Source organism: Rhineura floridana, chromosome 11 (genome assembly GCF_030035675.1).
Source record: "Rhineura floridana isolate rRhiFlo1 chromosome 11, rRhiFlo1.hap2, whole genome shotgun sequence".
NCBI lineage: Eukaryota > Metazoa > Chordata > Lepidosauria > Squamata > Rhineuridae > Rhineura > Rhineura floridana.
Window position 1 is genome coordinate 66,960,838 of NC_084490.1, and position 22,133 is coordinate 66,982,970.

At 41.9% G+C, this 22,133-nt stretch overlaps 1 protein-coding gene across 6 annotated transcripts in view; it reads right to left on the reverse strand.

The window, feature by feature from the left end:
- Positions 1 to 22,133, reverse strand: part of GALNT1 (polypeptide N-acetylgalactosaminyltransferase 1) — a 90,833-nt gene that overhangs the window by 53,206 nt on the left and 15,494 nt on the right. For 2 of the 6 annotated variants that reach the window (XM_061589029.1, XM_061589025.1), the window contains exons 2-4: positions 7,144 to 7,213; positions 5,595 to 5,682; positions 4,137 to 4,255 (exon numbers count right to left, since the gene is read on the reverse strand). The exons of 2 other annotated variants lie outside the window; for them this stretch is intronic. The gene's annotated coding sequence lies outside the window, so the exon portion shown is untranslated. The remainder of the gene's footprint in view (positions 1 to 4,136; positions 4,256 to 5,594; positions 5,683 to 7,143; positions 7,214 to 22,133) is intronic. 2 more of the 6 variants (XM_061589027.1, XM_061589028.1) reach the window with 2 other exon arrangements.

Genomic DNA, 22,133 nt, shown 5'->3' on the forward strand with positions numbered 1-22,133 from the left:
GGCTTCCCTCCCCCAAGTGTCAGGCTTCTTTTAACATGTGCTGGGGTAGGAGTAGTCGGGGACTTGCCATTGAACTAATACTGGGCAGGGGATGGAATAGCGGTGGGAGGCAGATTGGCCATTACAGAGGAAGGGATAAAAGACATCTTCGTGCTTGCATCCCTTCTGGTCCCCCTTCCAACCCTCGGGACATTGGTAGCTATGCTGGAAACTCCCTGGATCTTACTGTCCTGCCGATGAATGCAAGGTCAGTGACTAATAAAACCACTTTAATTCAGGACTTAATCCTGGATGAATGCGCTGACCTTGCTTGTATTACTGAAACCTGGCTAAATGACCAAGGCGGAGTAGGTCTCTCCCAGCTCTGCCCACCAGGTTTTGTGGCACTCCAGCAGCCTAGATCCAGGGGACAGGGAGGTGGTCGCAATTGTCTGCAGGGAATCTATCTTCCCTGTCAGGTGTCTTGTCCCTAACACCTCCAGCTTTGAGTGTGTGTGCCTGGCGTTGGGTCAGGGAGACACAGTGGGAATTCTGCTGGTGTACCATCCACCCCGCTGCCCAACAGTCTCCCTCCCTGAGCTGGTGGAGCTGGTCTCGGCATTGGTGTTGCAGTTCCCCAGGCTGATGGTCCTGGGTGACTTCAACATACATGCCGAGGTTAGACTCACAGGTCCAGCTCTGGACTTCATGGCTGCCATGACAACCATGGAGCTGTCTCTAATATCATCTGGACCAACGCATGTGGCAGGACACACACTTGATCTTGTGTTCTGTTTGGGACAGGAAGAAGGTGATCTGAGGGTGGAGGGGTTCTTAGTGACTCCGTTGTCATGGACAGATCACCACCTGACAAGGTTTAGACTTTGTGCCCCCAGTAACCTTCGCAGGGGTGAAAGGCCGATTAAGATGGTCCGCCCCTGGAGACTCATGGATCCAGATGGTTTCCTGAATGCTCTGGGGGATATTCCCAGCATGGCTGGCAATACTGCCGAAGCCCTGGTCAATCTCTGGAATACGGAGGTGACCCGGGAGGTGGACACTGTTGCTCCAAGGCGCCCTCTCCCACCAGGGAAGGCCTTAATACACCTTGGTTTACTTAACCTTGGGCCTGATGAAACGGCAGGGACGACGGCTAAAGCAACGATGGAGAAAAACTCAGTTCGCTTCCGATCAAACACAGTCTAGAGCTCATTTTCTAGCCTATCATGTGGCAGTGATGGCAGTGAAGAAAGTGCACTTCTCTACCACCATTGCATCTGCTCAGTGTCCTCCAGCGATGCTTTTCCGGGTGGTCTGGGGTCTTTTGGGCTCTGGCCCTACATTAGACCCTGAGCCCTCAGTCGTTCACTGTGACATGTTTGTGAAGCACTTCGCAGATAAAATTTCTCACATTTGGACTGACTTAGACTGCTCTTTAACTACAGTTGTAGCAGATGTCCTCGAAGCTTCCTCTGGTCATTTTTCTACGGATACTTTGCAGTTTGTAAAGCCTGAGGATGTGGACAGGATTCTGGGAGAATCGAGGGCCACTACTTGTTCTCTTGACCCTTGCCCATCCTGGTTAATAAATCTGCCAGAGGGGGAGTGGCTGACTGGTTGGCATATTTCATTAACACCTCCTTAAGGGAAGGTTCTATGCCAACACTGTTGAAGGAGACTATGATAAGACCTTTGTTAAAAAAGCCTTCATTAGACCCTGCAGATCTTAACTTCCGCCAAGTCTCTAATCTCCCCTTTCTGGGCAAGATGATTGAAAGGGTAGTGGCTGCTCAGCTCCAAGTTTTCCTGGATGAATCGGATTATCTAGACCCTTTTCAATCAGGCTTCAGGCATGGTCATGGGAGAGAGACTGCCTTGGTCGCCCAGCTTGATGACCTATGCGGGGCATCAGACAGGGGGAATGCATCCCTGTTGGTACTGCTGGACCTCTCGGCAGCCTTCGATACAATCGACCATGGTATCCTTATGGGCCGTCTAGCTCAGATGGGATTGGGAAGCACTGTTTTACGGTGGCTCCGGTCCTACCTCACGGACAGGACCCAGAAAGTGGTGCTGGGAGACTACTGCTCGACCCCCCCGGCCGTTGGCCTGTGGGGTACCGCAAGGTTCCATTTTGTCTCCCATGCTCTTTAACATTTATATGAAACCACTGGGTGAGGTCATCAGGAGATTTGGAGTACAATGTCATCAATATGCTGATAACACTCAGCTCTATCTCTTCCTACCACCTGACTGCAGGGAGGGAGTGCTCATCCTAAACCGGTGCCTGGAGGCTGTGAAGGGCTGGATGAGGGCTAGCAAACTGAAACTTAATCCAGACAAGACGGAAGTACTGCTGGTCAAGGGAAAAACTGCATCAGGGACAGGGTTGCAACCTGTTCTGAATGGGGTTGCACTCCCCTTGAAGGAGCAGTTTGGGAGTCCTGCTGCTTGAATATCGGATGGCTGAGGTAGCCAGGAGTGCTTTTGGCCATCTCAAACTGGTCTACCAGCTGCATCTGTTCCTCGAAGCAGTTGACTTGGTCACAGTGACACATGCATTGGTGACATCGAGGCTTGATTACTGTAACGCACTCTATGTGGGGGTGCCTTTGAAAACGGTTCGGAAATTGCAGTTGGTTCAAAATGCAGCAGCCAGAATGTTAACTGGAGCACAGCTCAGGGAGCATATCACCCCTGTGCTTTATCGACTCCACTGGCTCCCAATTTGCTTCCGGGCCCAGTTCAAAGTGCTGGTTCTGACCTTTAAAGACCTAAACGGCCTTGGACCAATGTACCTGAGGGACTGCTTACGCCCATATGTACCTGCCCGGGATTTAAGATCATCTGCCTCTGGTCTCCTCTGCATGCCTGGAGTGAAAGACGTTAGACTGACAGGCACGTGGGAGAGAGCCTTTTCAGCTGTGGCCCCCAAACTTTGGAACACCTTAGAAGTCTGTTCTGGTCCCTCCCTGATGGTTTTCCGGAGACTGCTGAAAACAATCTTGTTCAGGAGAGCCTTTGGGAGGGACTGAAGGTAGAGCATGACACTGATTTTATGCCTTCTATGTTAAGTTTTATCCTTGTAGTCCCCTTTAGTACCTCTCTCTCTCTCTCTCTGTGTGTGTGTGTTTTAATTTATCATATTGTTTTGTGATTTTATTGTTTACAATTTTATTATGTATGTGTTTGATTTTATTTTTGTAAGCCGCTCTGAGTGCCCTATTACAGGGTAGAAGGGCGGAATAGAAATATTTTAAATAAATAAATAAATAAAATTTAGATATTAAAAAAGTGAATATTTACAAGACAAGGCAACTCGATTGTTTACAGAGAACTCCTACCCAACCTAAAAGAGCTACTCACCAGCAACAAGCATACAACGAAGACACAAACACAGGACCAGGCTCTGCAACAGGCCCAGATGCCAACTCCATTCCCACATCTACTCAGGCAATACTTTTACAATATCTAATAATATCAGCCAGCAACATCATGGGTCCATTCACATTCTCATATTCCATTGTGATATTCTATCATTCGCGAGTAATACCCTTCTAAATTAACTTAAGAATCCTGCTGGATCAGACCAAAAGCCTGTGTAGTCCAGCACTGTGTTCTCACAGTGTGCTTGTGGTTTGCTGCTCCCAGCGAAGCGCGGCCAGTAAAAGAGGGGGAAGCGTGCAACTTATTCATAAGGAACATTAACTATTGTTTGATATGACATATAAATACAGCCAGTCTGAACAAGAGGCTAGATACCGTTAAAAATTTTGATTCTGAATTATCACTAACACCTTCAGAGCAAAAAGCCATTAACTACTGTATTAAAAGTGATGTCAGAAGTCTTGACTTCCTTTAATTGAATAGTTACAAGGGCCAAGTTGTCAGAAAAACTGGCCTTTGTGATATTAATGTATTGTGAAGAAGATCTGGTTTTGCCTAATAAAATTTTGGCTCTGAATCCAGCACCTTGGCCATTCAGCCACAAGCTACCTTATATTTGCGTCTTTTTTGCCTTAGGCTCCCAGGACAGGGAATGCAGGTTGGCTCTTGTCCTTTGGAATCTCTGGCAGGTCTGTTTTTTTCCAGCACTTTAGGTTTCGCCTTGACTCAGAATGGGAGACCAGGCTAAGGGGTGGTGGCAGTCTACCTACCTTACAGGGTTGGTGTTTGGCTTAACTCAGCTCTGGTAAGCGAGGCATCGATTGTGCCTGGCAGGGACCAATTGCTCTGGATTGGGTGGTTGATCCAGGAGTTCTTTACACATATAATTCTTAAAAGAGAAATGAAGGGGAAGTGTGAATAAGCATTACTGAAAGATGTCTACCATGAGAAAGTAAATGAAAGCAATAAATTCTGCCCCCTTGGCATTTTCATATGCACTTAATGAACAATCCTATCTGACACTTACAATCAGTTGCTTCAAATAGTCTTCAGCATATTGTTCAAAATTATTGCAAATATTTGCTTTTCTGCTATTTCAGAAAGTTTACATTAATTTGTAGAATGATTCTAGAAAATTCTTAAATTTAAAATAATCAAAAATATATCAAGTAGAGTAGGAATCATCAACATTTTGGACTAATGGGCACATTTTGAATTTTGAGAGCACTCTGGGTGCCAGTCACAAAATGACTGCTGGGGGTGTGGCAGAACACAAAATTAGAGAGAGCAGAGTCATTGCTGCTTCTCTCCTCCCCACCCCGCCACCTCCAACAACCTCATGCTTACCATGAGAAGTCAGCTATGTCCTCCTGGACCTGACTGTGGAGATACAGCTGTTACAAACACAAGGGAAACCCTGTTTTCCCCAATGCCAACCCTAAACCAAAGCCTAGGCTGCCCACCTTATATCCACTTTCCTGGGAGTAAACCCCATTAAACACAAATAAAACCGAGTAGACATGTATGCTATTTAATGTAAGTTAACTATATTGTGAATTGTTAAATGAGCAACTGGCTTTAGGTCCTGCACAGCAGGAGACATACCTAAGCCTCATTGCAAAGTTTTTCATATTTGGCATTTGGGGAGAAGATTCTCTAACATCCAGGCAGTACCTACCACAGGTATTATGCATCTTGGCTGCTAGGAAAAAAAGCAAAAGCAAACTATGGAGATTCCAGTGACTACTAGAAAATAAGATAGAAGCAGGAAAAGTGCACTAAAGGGGAGGGAGAATCAACCGTTCTTTTGGATCCCAAGGATTCCTATAGCCTGGTACCCAAACAATTCACTCATCAACCACAGCTCTGATTTCTCTCATTGGCCAAAACCACTGACAGGCAGGAAGAAGCCAGGCTGGCTCATTTCACAGAATTCACTTAGAAGTGTACATTTTGCTTCATAATTTTATTTCTAGGAGTAGACTTTTAAAAATAACGAAAGCTCAGTCTGAGGCCTCTGCCCAGGGGCACCAATGAAGGCCTTCCACACTGGCAACCCTTGCAGTAGACAGCTTTACTGCTGCTGTTTCACTGTATTTCATTTGATTTCTGAGTTTTAAAAATAGTTTTATTGTGATTATGGTATTTTATTATCACTGTTTTAAGTTGCCCTGTCCATTTTGGAGTATAGGAAAGGCAAAGTTATCAAATAAATAGACATGCTATACCTGACAGGCAGATGTGTCAATTGTCATGACTGACAAAGTTGCACCAGAATACATTTCCTGCTATTTCAGCAATTTATTGATCCCATTCCTTAAATACAAAAGTTCAGAGAACACTTAGAAAGAGGTTTGAAAGCAATATGATTAACAATCTGCATTTGCTTCCCTTCAATATAGACATGGTACTGACTGGAATGACTATGGTAATATTTGTACTAGTTTATTCTGTTAAATATAACTGTATACTGGTAATGCAAAGCAGTACAAAGCTTTTATTGCAAATGCATGTGCTTGTATTCTAGATTTTAAGGCAAAGCTGAGATAAATTACAAGTTCATTTTGAATAGCATTAATATGAAAGATTCTGTACTTCTTTGCGAGACAGTATGGTGGAGATAAGAGATGAAAACCCTACTCAGCCATGAAGCTCATTGTGCTACCTTGGGCCATTTCCTCACACATGGTTGCAGTGACAACCACAGTACGGAGAGCTATATACACTATCCACAGCAACTTGAGGAAGAGTAAGAAAAATATATTAAGAAGCTTTTAAGTGAGCCAATTAATATCCTTTAAAACGAGTAACTCTTAAATTAAGTGCTGTCATGGCCAACTGGAATTTGCACTACCTGGCGAGGCATGAATGCTAGTGCTGCCATGCTATGGTTGCTCCCACACCATTCCTGTTAAAGGTGTCTAACCTCTACACGATAGCAGCAGATTGTTTAGTAACATACTACTCTGTGCTATGTTTATCCAGGAATTTGCTGATAGCCTGATCCCTATTTCAGATTCACTTATGTGTTCAGAAGAGTCAGAGCATGCTAATTCATGGTACATTACACTAGGAGAAATATTAAAACTTAGAGCATTCTCACCGGTTTAATTTTTGTATTCTGACAGAACTATATTAAATTCAAAATGGTTTCATTGTGGTAGCAGTAGGTTCCACTGGCCCACAGGCCCGGCAGGAGTGCTAATTTGCCCCACAAGGCCATTTCCCCCCAAGTCATGCCCACCCCACACCTGACATTATATGGAGGCAGGTAAAGATGCGGCTGCAAAGGAACAATCATGAGCCTTAAAATATGTTCCCGATTGTTCCTTGGCATCTTTTTAATTTAGCACCCAGCGCAAATTACCCCTGGGTTTAGTTTCTCTTGGGAGCTCCCAAAGGCAAGGCTTGGTTGGCACCTATCTTCTTTTGCAGCACCTGTCAAAGTGGCCCGCTGGGAATGGGGAAATGCAAGATCTTGCCCACCAGCTGCATCCTGTCCTCTACTCTTGTATTATAGGATATAAATCCTCCACAGTAATTCAGATTTTGTATGTTTCTAAAAATTAAACTCTTGAAGTGTATTTTCTTTAATGGGTAACCTCTCTACCATACCTTGGTTAAAATTAGGTAGGACTGCTAAAAGCCAAATAAAATTGCTCCAGGGGACAGATTCAGGTTGGCATCCATTATGTATCTATTAGCCAATATATCATATTTAACAAAGCCTCTAGTGTTTTAGCTAACACCAAGTTATAGACAAAGCAGTTTACTTACACATTATTGCATGCTCAAAGCTGTTCATGGTGTAGCATAACCTAGATTTTCCTGTATTAACGGTATTAACCTATAGTTCAAAACATAGAAGTGCGTCAAACTTAGTTTATAACTTGCTAAAGCAGCCACATTAATTCAGTTCAGTTACTTTACGTTGCTTAGAACTGCTTCTAAAAGACTATTGATAATTAACTAGAAGGAAATAAGCCTGACAAAAGAAAAACGTAAGAAATTAACCCAAACTGCATGTCACTCAAATATGATGGCATTAAAGAGTTTAACATCACAGTATAAAGAAATAAAATACTAGAATGCCACTTTCTGATATTCTCTCCAAAAAAATAAAGAAAATGGTGAAGTACCCTCTCATTCACTACTAACTCTTCCAGCATGTTCTTGCATATGAAAAATAATCCTACCTCAAAACTAGGAGTCTAGAAAAATTAGCAACTGCGTTCTCAGATTAGCTTCCAAGTCACCTTAAGGGAAAATACTGCTGAAGAAAGGTGACTATTCAGACCCAGTTATTCTGGTTATAAATCCAAATACACATCGCACCCAAACTGTTCACATGCAAAGCTGCCCATTCCAAGAACTCACTGGCAGGCCAAAAAGCCCATCTGCCCATATAGATGGAATGTTACCAGTTGCCTGGGTAGCAGAACAAGTTCCCTTTGCCCACATCAGTGCAAGGGCAATAGGGAGGCATTATCTGCCCTCAGGAACAAAACATGTAGCAAAATCTAAGTGAGTATACACTGAACTTTGACACATTTTTAATTTATTTATTTATTTATTTTAAAGATTTATATACCGCCCGACTAGCATTAGCTCTCTGGGCAGTGAACAACAGAATATAAAAATACAAAACATCTCAGATCTCATAATAAATACAGCATAAACATATAATCAAAAACAATTACAACAAAATTTAAAACTAAAACGAGTTACATATTAAAACGCCATAGCAAAGAGGCAAGTCTTAACCTGGCGCCGAAAGGAGAGCAATGTCGGCACCATACGCACCTCTTCGGAGAGACTGTTCCACATCTTGTTCACTACATAACTCTTATTTAGCTGAGTGTGTAGTGATGAAGTTATAGGATTTTATCAATCCTATAAAAGGACATGTAGAAAAGTGAACACATGAGGTTGCCTTATATAGACCGAGATCCCTGATCCACTTCACTCAGTATTATCTACACCAGGGGCAGAGAATTTTTTTCAGACCAGGTACTGCATTCCCTCATGGGCAACCTTCTGGGAAGGAGGAGTCAGATACCAGGAAGAGGCAGAACAGATGCGATTCTGACCTTTGAACAGTAGGCTACATTTAGTCAGTGATTTTGATAAACACACACATCACCCTACCCCAAGAAGTCCACTCTGCTCCCTCCCTGATGGTCTTCCGGAGACTGCTGAAAATGATCTTGTTCAGGAGAGCCTTTGGGAGAGACTGAAGGTAGAGCCTGACACTGATTTTATGTCTTCTGTTAAGTTTTATCCTTGTAGTCCCCTTTAGTACCACTCTCTCTCTCTCTCTCTCTCTCTCTCTCTCTCTCTCTCTCTCTCCCCCTGTGTGTGTGAGAATGAGAACGTAATTGTGATTAACCAAACAGAGGTTTTTATTGTATTAACAAAACGTTTCAGCTTCCGCCTTCATCAGCTGCTAACATACAAATGCTGTTACCAAGGTGGCAGTTATAGAGCTTTGAGGATGGAATGCTCAGAGGGGCTTCATTTGCAGAAGCTAAGTGGTGGTGGTATTGTCCTCCAGGTTCAGGCCATGTGGTGCCAATGTGTCCAGGGAGTAAATCTAAAAGTTCTCCCTTTTGGTCAATGCTGCTGGATCTGCTGGCATCTCTATCGCTGTAATGGAAAACTCCAACAGGCTGTGACCCTCGATGTTAAAATGCTTTGCAACTGGTTGCTCCACTTTTGTTGTCAAGATCACCGACTTGTGGTTCCTGAAGCGCGCGCGTAGGTCAGTTGTGGTCTTTCCTACGTATTAGATATGACATCCTGGTCTTTTGCACTCAATGATGTAAACTATATTGCAGGACCTGCAGGTGATGTTCTGTTTGATGTAATATGTCCTGCCTGTCCTAGTGCTTGTAAAAGTGGCTGTCTCCCTGAGGTACACACAGGTGATGCAGCGTTTGGAGTGACAAGGATGAGACCCTGGATTGGTGATAGGTGGCTTAAGCACAGCTCTCACCAACAGTCTGTGCAAATTAGGAGGTTGGCGAAATGCTATAACAGGAGGCCTGCTGATGGCTCTAGTAAGATGTTCAGAGCTGGCCAGCAATGGGTAGCTCTCCCTGATTGCTCGGTGATAGTTAGGAGATGCTGGATGGAAATCTACCACAAATGGAATCCATTGCTCTCTGCTCTTTGACACCTCAGTATGATGGAGGAGGTTTTCTCTGGACAGAATGGAGGCTCGGTGGATGTTACAATTGATAATATGTGGAGAATATCCTCTTCGAAGAAGGTGTTCTTTAAGTTCACTGATCCTTCTCTGGTATTTCTCTTCAGTGTTGCAAATAAGTTTGATTCTCAGAGCTAAGCTATACACAGTGTTCTCCTTTATATGCCTAGGATGGCAGGATTTCCAGTTTAAATAGGTGTGGGCATCAGTGGGTTTGCTGTAGAGATCAGTGGCCATTTTGTTGTTTTCAATGGTGAGAAGGACATCCAGAAAAGGGATGTGCAGATTGTCATTTCTACTATTAAATGTAAACTTAATAGATGGATGGATAAAGTTGATGTAATTTTTAAATTGTTCCAAACTCTCTTTACCATTTGTCCAGACCATAAAGATGTCATCAATATATCTGTATATGTGTCTTTTCCCATCTCTCTCCACCTAGAGACTGAACAAATGCCAACTACTACTAAGATAGGATGTTTTCATGCCCCACAAAAATCTACTTTTCATCTCAAACACTGCAATTCAAAAACCAACAAAGAACCCACTTAAAAAAGAATCCAGTCAAGAAACCCAGACAGATGAAGAATCAAGAGAAGAGGCTTTTGCTCAGTGTGTTCTTAATGCTTAAAATTAAGAGTCTGACACACCTGAAGATATCTGTGCCTTTATAGATCATCTTCAGAAAACAGGTGGAATGCTTGGTTTTAAAGGAGAACATAATGGAAACTGATGAAACGGAGAGAACCAGCGGGATATAGTTATCTTTTAATACCAACTTTATAAGGAGAGCAAGGAAGATATTGGAGTCGGGCTGATCTAGACATAAGAGGGCAAAATGTCAAATAAAATAGGCATTTCGAAAGGGATAGACATATCCACAAAATCATTGTGGGTGGCCAAAAGGGACTTCAAAAGAAGTCACTTCAGAAAACAAAAGGAAGCTGAAAGGGAAAATGAAAAATCAGAGCTCTTTAAAACTCTTGGAGGTTACTTAAAACCAGAATAATAGAAGCTCAGCTGGAATGTGTATTTCCACTGTAAGAAACACAACAATAAGGCAGAGGTTCCCAACCTTTGAGATATGGCGACCCACAACTTCAAATTTACTTGTTATCAGGGCTGTGGAGTCGGAGTCGTGGAGTCGGGAGCAATTTTGGGTGGAGTCGGAGTCAGTAGAAATGTACCGACTCCGACTTCCAAATAAATTTTGATTGACAAGAAGCAATTTTGGGTGGAGTTGGAGTTGGACAGTAGAAAAATAGAGGAGTCAGAGTCGAAGGTTTGGCGTACCGACTCCACAGCCCTGCTTGTTATGGTGACCATTGGTTGATTGTCACATGAATTTTGGACCTTAGGTCTTTGGCAGCCATTGGTTTCATGAACTTTAACTGCGAATTTGCCTATTTTATAACCATTACAAGCAAAAAATTACTTATCCCTATTAACCGAGGATTTATTGAAATATTCATAGTACTTACAAAGTCATTGAGCCTTTTCAATGGGAATATAAAAACACCAATCACCTGACTTCAGGATATTGCTTCATAAACTATAAAATTATTCTAAAAACATAGGATTACTAGGCTGTGTTAGATACAATGAACTATGAATATTTATAATAGTTTTATTCATGATAAAGTACATTTTGGCAAGTATAAGTAGAATGACTGAGCTTGCATTTTGCCGACGTGTAGGCTAATGAGGGGCTTGATCATTGTTAGACATTTTCAGATCATCATTGAAACATACCCTGCTGGTGTATTTGGTCTTCATGGCAATCAGTGATGAAAGAACTGTCTCACAAAGAGATGTACTAGGCAGCAGCACAGGTATTGCTTCATCAGCAAGTTTAGTGGTAACTGAGTAATTCTGGTAACATGGAACCAAAATTTGTATAACCTCACTTCCAAAAATTTATCTTTCCTATCACAATCAAGTTTAATTAGTTGTTTTTTGCATAAAGACAATTTTGTCACATCAGTGACTTAAAAGTAACATTAAACTTCTGTTTCTTCAGCAGAAAAGTAGTGGACAAACTTTGACTAGGCAAGCTTCAAATCACCCTTGGCTTAACGATTCATAGAATCATAGAAAAGTAGAGTTGGAAGGGGCCTATAAGGCCATCAAGTCCAACCCCCTGCTCAATGCAGGAATCCAAATCAAAGCATTCCCAACAGATGGCTGTCCAGCTGCCTCTTGAATGCCTCCAGTGTCGGAGAGCCCACTACCTCTCTAGGTAATTGGTTCCATTGTCGTATGGCTCTAACAGTTAGGAAGTTTTTTCTGATGTCCAGTCGAAATCTGGCTTCCTGCAACTTGAGCCCATTATTCCGTGTCCTGCACTCTGGGACGATCGAGAAGAGATCCTGGTCCTCCTCTATGTGACAACCTTTCATGTACTTGAAGAGTGCTATCATATCTCCCCTCAGTCTTCTCTTCTCCAGGCTAAACATGCCCAGTTCTTTCAGTCTCTCCTCATAGGGCTTGGTTTCCAGTCCCCTGATCATCTTTGTTTCCCTCCTCTGAACCCGTTCCAGTTTGTCTGCATCCTTCTTGAAGTGCAGAGACTAGAACTGGATGCAGTGTTCAAGATGAGGCCTAACCAGTGCTGAATAGAGGGGAACTAGTACTTCACGTAATTTGGAAGGTATACTTCTGTTAATGCAGCCTAATATAGCATTTGCCTTTTTTGAAGCCACATCACACTGTTGGCTCATATTCAGCTTGTGATCAACGACAATTCCAAGATCCTTCTCACATGTCGTACTGCTGAGCCAAGTATCCCCCATCTTATAACTGTGTGTTTGGTTTCTTTTTCCTAAGTGTAGAACTTTGCATTTATCCCTGTTGAATGTCATTCTGTTGTTTTCAGTCCAATGCTCCAGCCCATCAAGGTCCCTTTGAATTTTCTTTCTGTCTTCCAAAGTATTAGCTATGCCCCACAACTTTGCATCATCTGCAAATTTGATAGGCATGCTTTGTACCTCCTTATCCAAGTCGTTAATAAAAATGTTAAAGAGCACTTTGCCCTGGACCAAGCTCTGTGGTACCCCACTTGTTACTTCTGCCCAGTTTGAGAAGGAACCATTGATAAGCACTCTTTGAGTACGATTCTGGAGCCAACTGTGGATCCATCTGATACTTGTTTCATCCAGTCCACATTTAGCTAGCCTGCTAATCAGAATATCATGGGGCACTTTGTCAAAAGCTTTGCTGAAGTTGAGATATATTATGTCCACAGCATTCCCACAGTCTACAAAGGGAGGTTTACACGATCAAAAACTGAGATGAGATTAGTTTGGCAGGATTTGTTCTTCATAACTCCATGTTGGCTCCTAGTAATCACTGCATTGCTTTCAAGGTGCTTACAGATTGACTGCTTTTTAATCTACTCCAGAATTTTTCCAGGGATTGATGTTAGGCTGACTGGTCTGTACTTCCCCAGTTCCTCCTTCTTGCCCTTTTGGAAGATAGGGACAACATTAGCTCTCCTCCAGTCATCTGGCACTTCACCAGTCCTCCATGATTTCGCAAAGATAATACACAGCGGTTCTGAGAGTTCTTCAGCCAGTTCCTTCAAAACTCTAGGATGCAGTTAAGAACATAAGAACATAAGAAGAGCCTGCTGGATCAGGCCCGTGGCCCATCTAGTCCAGCATCCTGTTCTCACAGTGGCCAACCAGGTGCCTGGGGGAAGCCCACAAGCAGGACCCGAGTGCAAGAACACTCTCCCCTCCTGAGGCTTCCGGCAACTGGTTTTCAGAAGCATGCTGCCTCTGACGAGGGTGGCAGACCACAGCATCATGGCTAGTAGCCATTGATAGCCCTGTCCTCCATGAATTTTTCTAATCTTCTTTTAAAGCCATCCAAGCTGGTGGCCATTACTGCATCTTATGGGAGCAAATTCCATAATTTGACTATGCGCTGAGTAAAGAAGTACTTCCTTTTGTCTGTCCTGAATCTTCCAACATTCAGCTTCTTTGAATGTCCACGAGTTCTAGTATTATGAGAGAGGGAGAAGAACTTTACTCCATCCACTTTCTCAATCCCATGCATAATTTTATACACTTCTATCATGTCTCCTCTGACCCACCTTTTCTCTAAACTGAAAAGCCCCAAATGCTGCAACCTTTCCTCGTAAGGGAGTTGCTCCATCCCCTTGATCATTCTGGTTGCCCTCTTCTGAACCTTTTCCAACTCTATAATATCCTTTTTGAGATGAGGCGACCAGAACTGTACACAGTATTCCAAATGCGGCCGCACCATAGATTTATACAATGGCATTATGATATCGGCTGTTTTATTTTCAATACCTTTCCTAATTATCCCTAGCATGGATTTGCCTTTTTCATAGCTTTTTCACAGTTTATCGGGCCCTGCCGATTTGAACCCGTTCAAAGTGATTAGGTATTCTTGACCATTTGTCTATCAATCTCAAGCTCCAATCCTGGCCCTTCTACTTCATGTTTCCCAGGAGGGTCATAGACCCTTTTTTGGGAGAAGACTGAGCCAAAGTAGGAATTGAGCACTTCTGCCTTTTCTTTGTCATCTGTTATCATTTTGCCATCCTCACTGAGTAGCTGTGCCACCATTTCTTTTCTGTCTTTTACTATGGACATACCTGAAGAAAGCTTTTTTGTTGCTTTTGGCATCCCTCGCTAGCCTCAGCTCATTCTCAGCTTTAGCCTTCCTGACACCATTCCTGCAATTCCGTGATACCTGCCTGTACTCTTCCTTTGTGGCCTGGCCTTCTTTCCACTTCCTGTATGTGTCCTTTTGTGTTTTCAGGTCATCTCTAAGCTTTAATTAACCTTGGTGGCAGATTCATTGGTGTTTCACCACTGCCTTTGGTGCCTGTACTTCAGAGACATAAAACAATTCCTGGTTTGAGCACATGATGGCAAACCACGGTCTTCTGCTAGCTGCCAGAGAGCGGTTCCCAAGTGTTAAAATGTAAGACTTGAGCGTTTCCAACTTTCTGTTACGTCAACACAGCACTATAATATGTCAACAAACAAGACGTTGTAAGAGGTATTAAAAGCAATAATTATAAAGCCTGTGATGCACTTGCAGGTCACAACTCACATGTTAGGAAACACTGCAATAAGAGATGCTGAAAACAAGCTTTGAGGAGCATACCTATAAGAATAAAAGGACTCACTAAAAATAAAGATTAAAATTAAAAATCATCAGCAGAAAACCAGCCAGGAACTAGGCTAGGAACCAGGGGGATTGAGCAACTCCTACATGAGAAAATGTTACATTTAGGACTTTTTAGTACAGAAAACCAAAGGGGGAAATGAAAGGTGTATATAAATATGGATGAAGTGGAGAAAAGTGAAAGGAGAGGTTTTCTCTTTTCTAATGCTAGAACCTAGGGTCATCCAATGAAGCTGAATGATAGGTTATTCAGGAAAAACAAAGGGAAATACTTCTTCACACAGCATTACCAAATTTGCTATCACAAGAAATATTGATGGCCACTAGGTTGGATGGTTTTATAAAAGAGGATCAGGCATATTCATAAAAAATATGGCTCCTAGTCATAATGGGTACATTTACTCCAGTGTTGTGGGTAGTATGCTTCCGTATACCATTGCTGGGATCACAAATGGACGAGTGCTAGGCTGACCATTGTAAGAACAGAATGCTGGACTACATACTGTAGTGCATTTCTGATCCAGCAGGGCTCTTCTTACGTTAATTTAGAAGGGCACTGGTAAAAGAAGTAAAAGGGGGAAATGACAGAGGTGTATAAAATGATGCATGGTGTGGAAAAAGTGGATACGAGTTTCTCTTCTCCCTCATATACAAGAAATAAGGCTCTTCCAATAGAGACAAATGATGGAAGATTCAGGACAGACAGAACTTTCACACAGCACAGTTAAAACTATGGAAATTATTACCATAAGATATGGTGATGACTGCGAACTTAGAAAACTTTAGAAAGGGGATTACACAAATTTATTATTTATTATTTATTTATTTTATTCGATTTTTATACTGCCCATAGCAATGCTCTCTGACAGAGAGAGGCTCAGACAAAGTCTCTTTATGGAGGATAAGGCTCTTCCAATGGATACTAGTCATAATGTCTATACACTATCTCCAGGATCAGAGGCACCATGCCTCTCACGGTTGCAGGGGAGTAACAATGGGAGAGAGCAGCTACGTTCCTGTCTTGATTTATGGCTTCTGGGGAGCATCTGCTTCGCCACTGTGAAAAACAGAATACTCAACTAGACAGAACTTTAATCTGAATTAAATGAAGGGCTGTATTGATATTCTTACAGTCCAATGGCAAAAGAAGATACTTTAATTTTTAAGCACAAATGGCCTATGAGAGCTAGGGTAACTTCCCTTCACATACATTTACCAAAGTTAAAGCCAGAAGGCCTAAAGCTATTATGTATTTTCCATTTGATATTGGCGTTAAGAGACATAGCTGTTGATTCTGCACTAATATAAGCTGTCATAAATGCAGTGTGATTCTGATAAAAAAGAGGTAACATCACTAGAGGAATGTCATCTTTTATAGTGCTGCTAGCTATACTAGGTATTCAGAGATACCCTTTGCTGGGGCCCCTCCCCCCCACAAATACCCTATTCTCTACAATAGTAGAAATAGATAACTAATTCATTAGAAAAAGTTCTGACAACAGACCATTCTTTGGAGAGTATAAAGCTAGCAAAATGTATTAGAAACATCTCTTGTGTCCCTAAAACACCATTAATTCCATCCAGCTACGAGAGAGAGAGAGAGAGGAGTGCCAAGCCTCTCTCAGGAATACTGAAAGACCGACAAATTTTGGCTCCTCTCGAAATCATTCCATTCCAGCTAATCATTACAAGAACTTTGTAACTAAGAACTGGGCTTGCTTCCCCCCCCATCCCTTTTTTCTTTATGTTGGGTCTTTTTCGATTCTAAGTGTTAGGGCAGCCTATTTTTGGTTGAGAAGCAGGATAAAAATGCTTTAAAAACATACATAAAAGCTGAGAACAGTCTTTGGTCTTTGCTGAATGGCTGAAAACCCAGCCTGCTATTTACAATCCGGTAAGAAACAAGACTAACAATAAACTTGGAAATAAGGGGTGAGAAGGACAGGATGGAGAGAAATTCAGCTTGCCATGTCACAGCAGTGTTATTTTGGGCAAATACTGTTTATTTATTAAGAACAGTTATGCTGACTGTTGTAGTCATAGCACTCCAGAAAGGATCTTGTATGCCATGCATTAAATTGATGCAAGTATTCTTTGTGTGCATCACTGCTCTTCCAAAAGCTGGTTCTAAGAGTTCTACTTCCCACTTATCAATGCCTATAAAGCCAGTCACAGTAGCTAATCAAGCTGCATGCATCTTACTGAAGACCTATAGGGTTAAAATGAAAATGTACATGGTGTGCCTAGTTTGAGGTAGATACTTTGACACTTTGTTAGGTGCTATGTAAGAAAGCTTTGGACTTTTTGCATGCAGCAGCCGTTCAGTTCTGTTAAGCTTAGTCCTAAATCAAACCTCAAAGGCGAAGGGCATATTTCATGATCCCGCCCCCCCCCGGAAAACATTTCATTCCTTTTTATGCTTTCTCAGGCAAAACTGGAACGGGGGTAAGTGGGGTGGGTAGGAAGAGAACTAGCTGTCAAGATTAAGGTAACCCAACTGGGCTAGGTCCCTTGCCACAATCTAGTTTGTCTGTCTGTCAGTCAGTCAGTCAGTCAATTAATTAATTAATTAGTTAATTAACTACATTTATATACCACCCCATAGCCAAAGCTCTCTGGGCAGTTTATGTAGTTCATTAGCTGACAGGGTTATTAAAAATAGACTTTAAACATTTTTACTTTTTTTAAAAAAAATTACACATATATTAAAGTGGCTTTTAAATAAATTTGGTATAAAACAAAGGAATGCAACCCACACACTCTTAAGACTGAATCCATGACTTTAAAGACTGTTTTTCCCTGCTGAAGAACAAATCAAGAGCCCAAACATGTATTTTTATGCTAGTCAGCTTTAATGGCAACAGGGCATGAACTAATGTTCACATTATGTATATTTGTGACTATTAACTAAATAGCAGGGACATTTAAACCCTACTCAGATGTTCTACCTACAGGAAGTGAGGCTGTGCTGAAGAGCCCCTCTCCCTGCAATTTGTGGCACGTAACGCAAAGTACAAACACTTGTACACAAAATATCTTAATACGCAGAGAAATAGGCACAGCCCTGTTTCCTGCTCATCTGCCATTCTGAATATAAAATAAGAGTTGCACTTTCCATGTAACTAAGAAGTTCAATTTCACCGCAAGCTGTTAATTGTTTTAGCAGCAAATATGCATGTTTGTTAAGTATATGAATTATAACAGGAATAGAGAACCTGTGACCCTCCACAGGTTGTTGAACTACAACTTCCAGAGGCTCTCCACTCCCAAGTTAGAAACTTGAAAATTCAAGTTTATTTATTTATTTGATTTTATTTGTATCCCACCCTTCCTCCCAGCAGGAGCCCAGGACGGCAAACAAAGCACTAAAACACTCTAAAACATCATAAAAACAAATCTTAAAATACATTAAGAGTGGCTTCGGCCAGATAGGTGGCCTAAAAATTAAATTATTATTAAATTATTATTATTATTAAAACAAAACAGCATTAAAAAGTTGAACCTTTTTTCTTGGTGAATGAATGTTATAGCTCTTTCAAGTGTAAAGGACTCTAAATCAATAATGTGTATTAGTGCAAACTGTGGTTGTGCAACCAACATGCATTCCCATCTTGCACCTACAAACTGGAACTAGAAGAGGGCAAAATCTTGCTGTACAGGAAGCATTGACTTAGCTTTCTGAGAAACAAGGACATGTTTTCTCCTTTGGAGCGAAGCATTCATTTGCCCACTGTCACTGTCGTCTGGAATCACGAACTGAAAAACACATTCAACTTAAAAAACACACACCCTGAAACAGATTTGGGAAAGGACAGCTGAGCATAGAGTGGAAGGTCGGAGCTTTTTCACAGAATTTCTGTCCCCTTCCTATCCTCATCTTTTTCAAAAACTAAATCCTGAAAAAATCTAGGACGACCACATGTGCATGTTAAGTTCAATGGTTTGAAGCCAGAGACTGTGAAAATGAATCTGTTTGAAATAGTCAAGGACACTTAAGACACTATTTCTGGCATTCCTTCACCATTCCACCAGAGAGTCAACCAGCTGACAACCACTGAAGACAATAAGCTGAAATTTAAAAAACAAAATGAATTTTAATTTAATTACACATGAAAACTTCCAGATGAAGATGAACACTATGTGATCAGCCAGTAATTTTAACCCCTAAAGAGTAGGGGTAGCATGTGATGTGAGGGATCAGGATTCTGTAACTAACAATGCAAGCAAAGTAGTACCAAATCAGGACATTAAAAGTGTCCTAGACAACTCCATATCCCCAAAAGGCTAGGTTAGAAGTTCTCATAAGAACACTGTATGACTGAATTTAACATTACCACTAACAAGTTTGATGTTCTTAATCCCAATGATTAATGATTGGCTGGTGCAGCCAAATGTAAACCAAATCCAAAAACTCCTAGTACTAGCTAGCTTTCCAATAATGATTTCCTGGCTCACCAACAGTTGGGAAAGGCTGCCTTAGAGCAAACTTAAACCCTAATGATATTAATAATCTAACGCTACCACCGAAATCCATTATTTTTAACCATTTTTCTTTCAAGGTGTTATCTCCACATCTATTCACAATTTGGAATCCTTTTTAGGATGTGAATGTAAGTATATCATGTGTTTAGCAGGGACCTCAATTCCTGAAAGATTTCTTCCAACATGCAAGACCTTCAAGATTCCACCTCAGGTATTGTAGAGGAAGGATTTTCAATTATAGAATAATCCCTAGATGGTTCTTTGAAAATATGATAGGCAGTCCACCACCACCACCCACCCAGCCTTTAAGCACTCTTCTGCCTTATGACTGGCAACCAGGGCTATGGAGTCGGAGTCGTGGAGTCAGAAGCAAATTTGGGTGGAGTCAGAGTCGGTAGAAATGTACTGACTCCGACTTCAAAACAAAAAGTTATAATATTTTATCAATATACGGTAAATATATCATTTTATACTTATATTTTATACTTTTATACAATGTGTATGTTACAACAGCTCTGAAGGTGGATGAAGGCTGCAGCACATAAAAGACTTCCAATCGTTGTGGTATCCATGCCATTGGATCAAAGCCTTTTTCTGTCAAGATTGTGTGTTGATCGTCATGCGCCGATCTCCGCACATAAAACAAATTCATGCACAGGCGTCTTCCAACCAAACCAAACCAAACCAAAAGTCCCATGGCGATCGGCAAATGGCAACGGGGGCAGGACTGTGAAATCCGGAAACCCCTAGTCATGGACCAGCACATTGGCGGTGGATACAGACTCATTCGTCCTGGCTCAAGGACCGAGGCAGTTGAGTAGTTCGGCAGCTGTACCCACGACTGAGAAGTCCTATTCAGGATCCACTCTGCTCACCCTGTATGGGGAGGGGGCTAGAAAAGGTGCCCTAAACATAGTCTGCCTCATCTCTCTCCCTGACTGGATCACCACATCCAGTGGGGTCACCACTTAGCAGTCGCAAAAGACAAATGAACTTTAGAACGTGGAATATATGGACATTGCTGGACAATACAGTTAGTGAACGTCCTGAATGCAGTAGTGCCATCACCGCGAGGGAGTTGAGATGTTTTAATATTGACATAGCAGCACTCCAAGAAACTCGAAGAGCAGGAGAGGGACAACTGAAGGGGAAAAAAGCAGGTTATACCTTCTTCTGGAAAGGACTGCCTGAACAAGAACGACGAATACAAGGAGTAGGCTTTGCTATTAAAAATGATCTTGTGAAGCTCATTAATGAACGACTCTCAACTCTCCAATTAAAACTCGCCAAAAACCAGCAGGGAACCATTCTAAGTGCATATACACCAACATTAGATACTGATGAAGACATCAAGGAAAATTTTTATACCCAGCTGGACACCATCTTAGCAGAGATACCTAAGGAGGATAAAATTATCCTCTTGGGCGATTTCAATGCAAGAGTTGGGCGTGATTTTGATTTATGGCCAGAAACCATTGGGAAAGAAGGAGTTGGCAATAGCAACCTGAATGGAATTCTACTTCTGACTAAATGTGCAGAGCATACTCTTGTTATCACAAACACACTCTTTCGCCAGAAAGATAAATTTAAAACATCATGGAAGCACCCTCGGTCAAAGCACTGGCATCTCCTGGATTATATAATTGTCCGTGCCAGAGATTTTCATGATGTACTCCTCACCAGGGCCATGATGAGCACCGATGACTGCTGGACAGATCACCGATTAATTCGATCCACTATGGCCATTAATATTGTTCCTCAACATAGGCTCCAAGGAAGAAAACCAAGGCATAAATGAACATCCATGCCCTTCAAATTCCTATTAAGCAAGCTTGCTTTCAAACAACTCTCAAGAAACATCTACCGACGGAACTCCCTGAAAACATTGAGGAACACTGGATTAAACTGAAGACTTCCATTATTGCAGCATGTGAACAAACTATTGGATACCAAACAAAGAAACATCAGGACTGGTTTGATGAGAATGATAGTGAGATTGAACATATCATTGACAAGAAAAGGAAAGCCTTCCAGATATGGCAAAAAGACATTAACTGTGCTGCTAAGAAAAAATATGCCAGTGCAAAGGGTGAGGTCCAAAGAAGAACTAGAGAACTTAAGAACACCTGGTGGATAAAGAAAGCTCAAGAAATCCAGCATTTTACAGATGCTCATGATGCACGGGGCTTTTTTAATGCCACAAAGGCCATCTACGGACCAACAAATTATGGTACAAATCCCTTATGTTCAACAGATGGTACCAAACATCTAAAGGACAAAGAGTCTATTGCACTGCGTTGGAAAGAGCATTACCACAACCTTCTTAATCGTAACTCTACAGTGGCTGATGAGGTCTTCTAGCAAATCCCGCAACAACAAATTAGAGATGAGCTTGCAGTATCCCCTAATTTGGATGAAGTCAGTAAAGCCATTAATCAAATTAAGAATAACAAAGCTAGTGGACCTGATGCGATTCTTGCTGAAGTCTTTAAAGAAGGTGGGCCTGAATTTACACAACAACTTCATAAGCTCATCGAAGAAATTTGGATGAGGGAGGAGATCCCGGAAGACTTTAGGGATGCCATAATTATCACTCTTTTCAAGAAGGGTGATAGAACAGATTGTGGGAACTACTGAGACATCTCTCTTCTAGATCCCGCAGGTAAAATCCTTGCAAGGATCCTCGCAAATCGCCTCCTTCCTATCTCAGAAGACATCCTCCCTGAATCCCAAAATGGTTTCTGCCCTTCCAGGGGGACAGTGGACATGATCTTCACTGCACGACAGCTTCAAGAAAAATGCAGGGAGCAAAACAGACCTCTGTATATGGCGTTTATTGATCTGACTAAAGGTCTTTGATACTGTAAATCAAACTGCTCTCTGGACCATCCTTCTGAAAACTGAATGCCCTGAT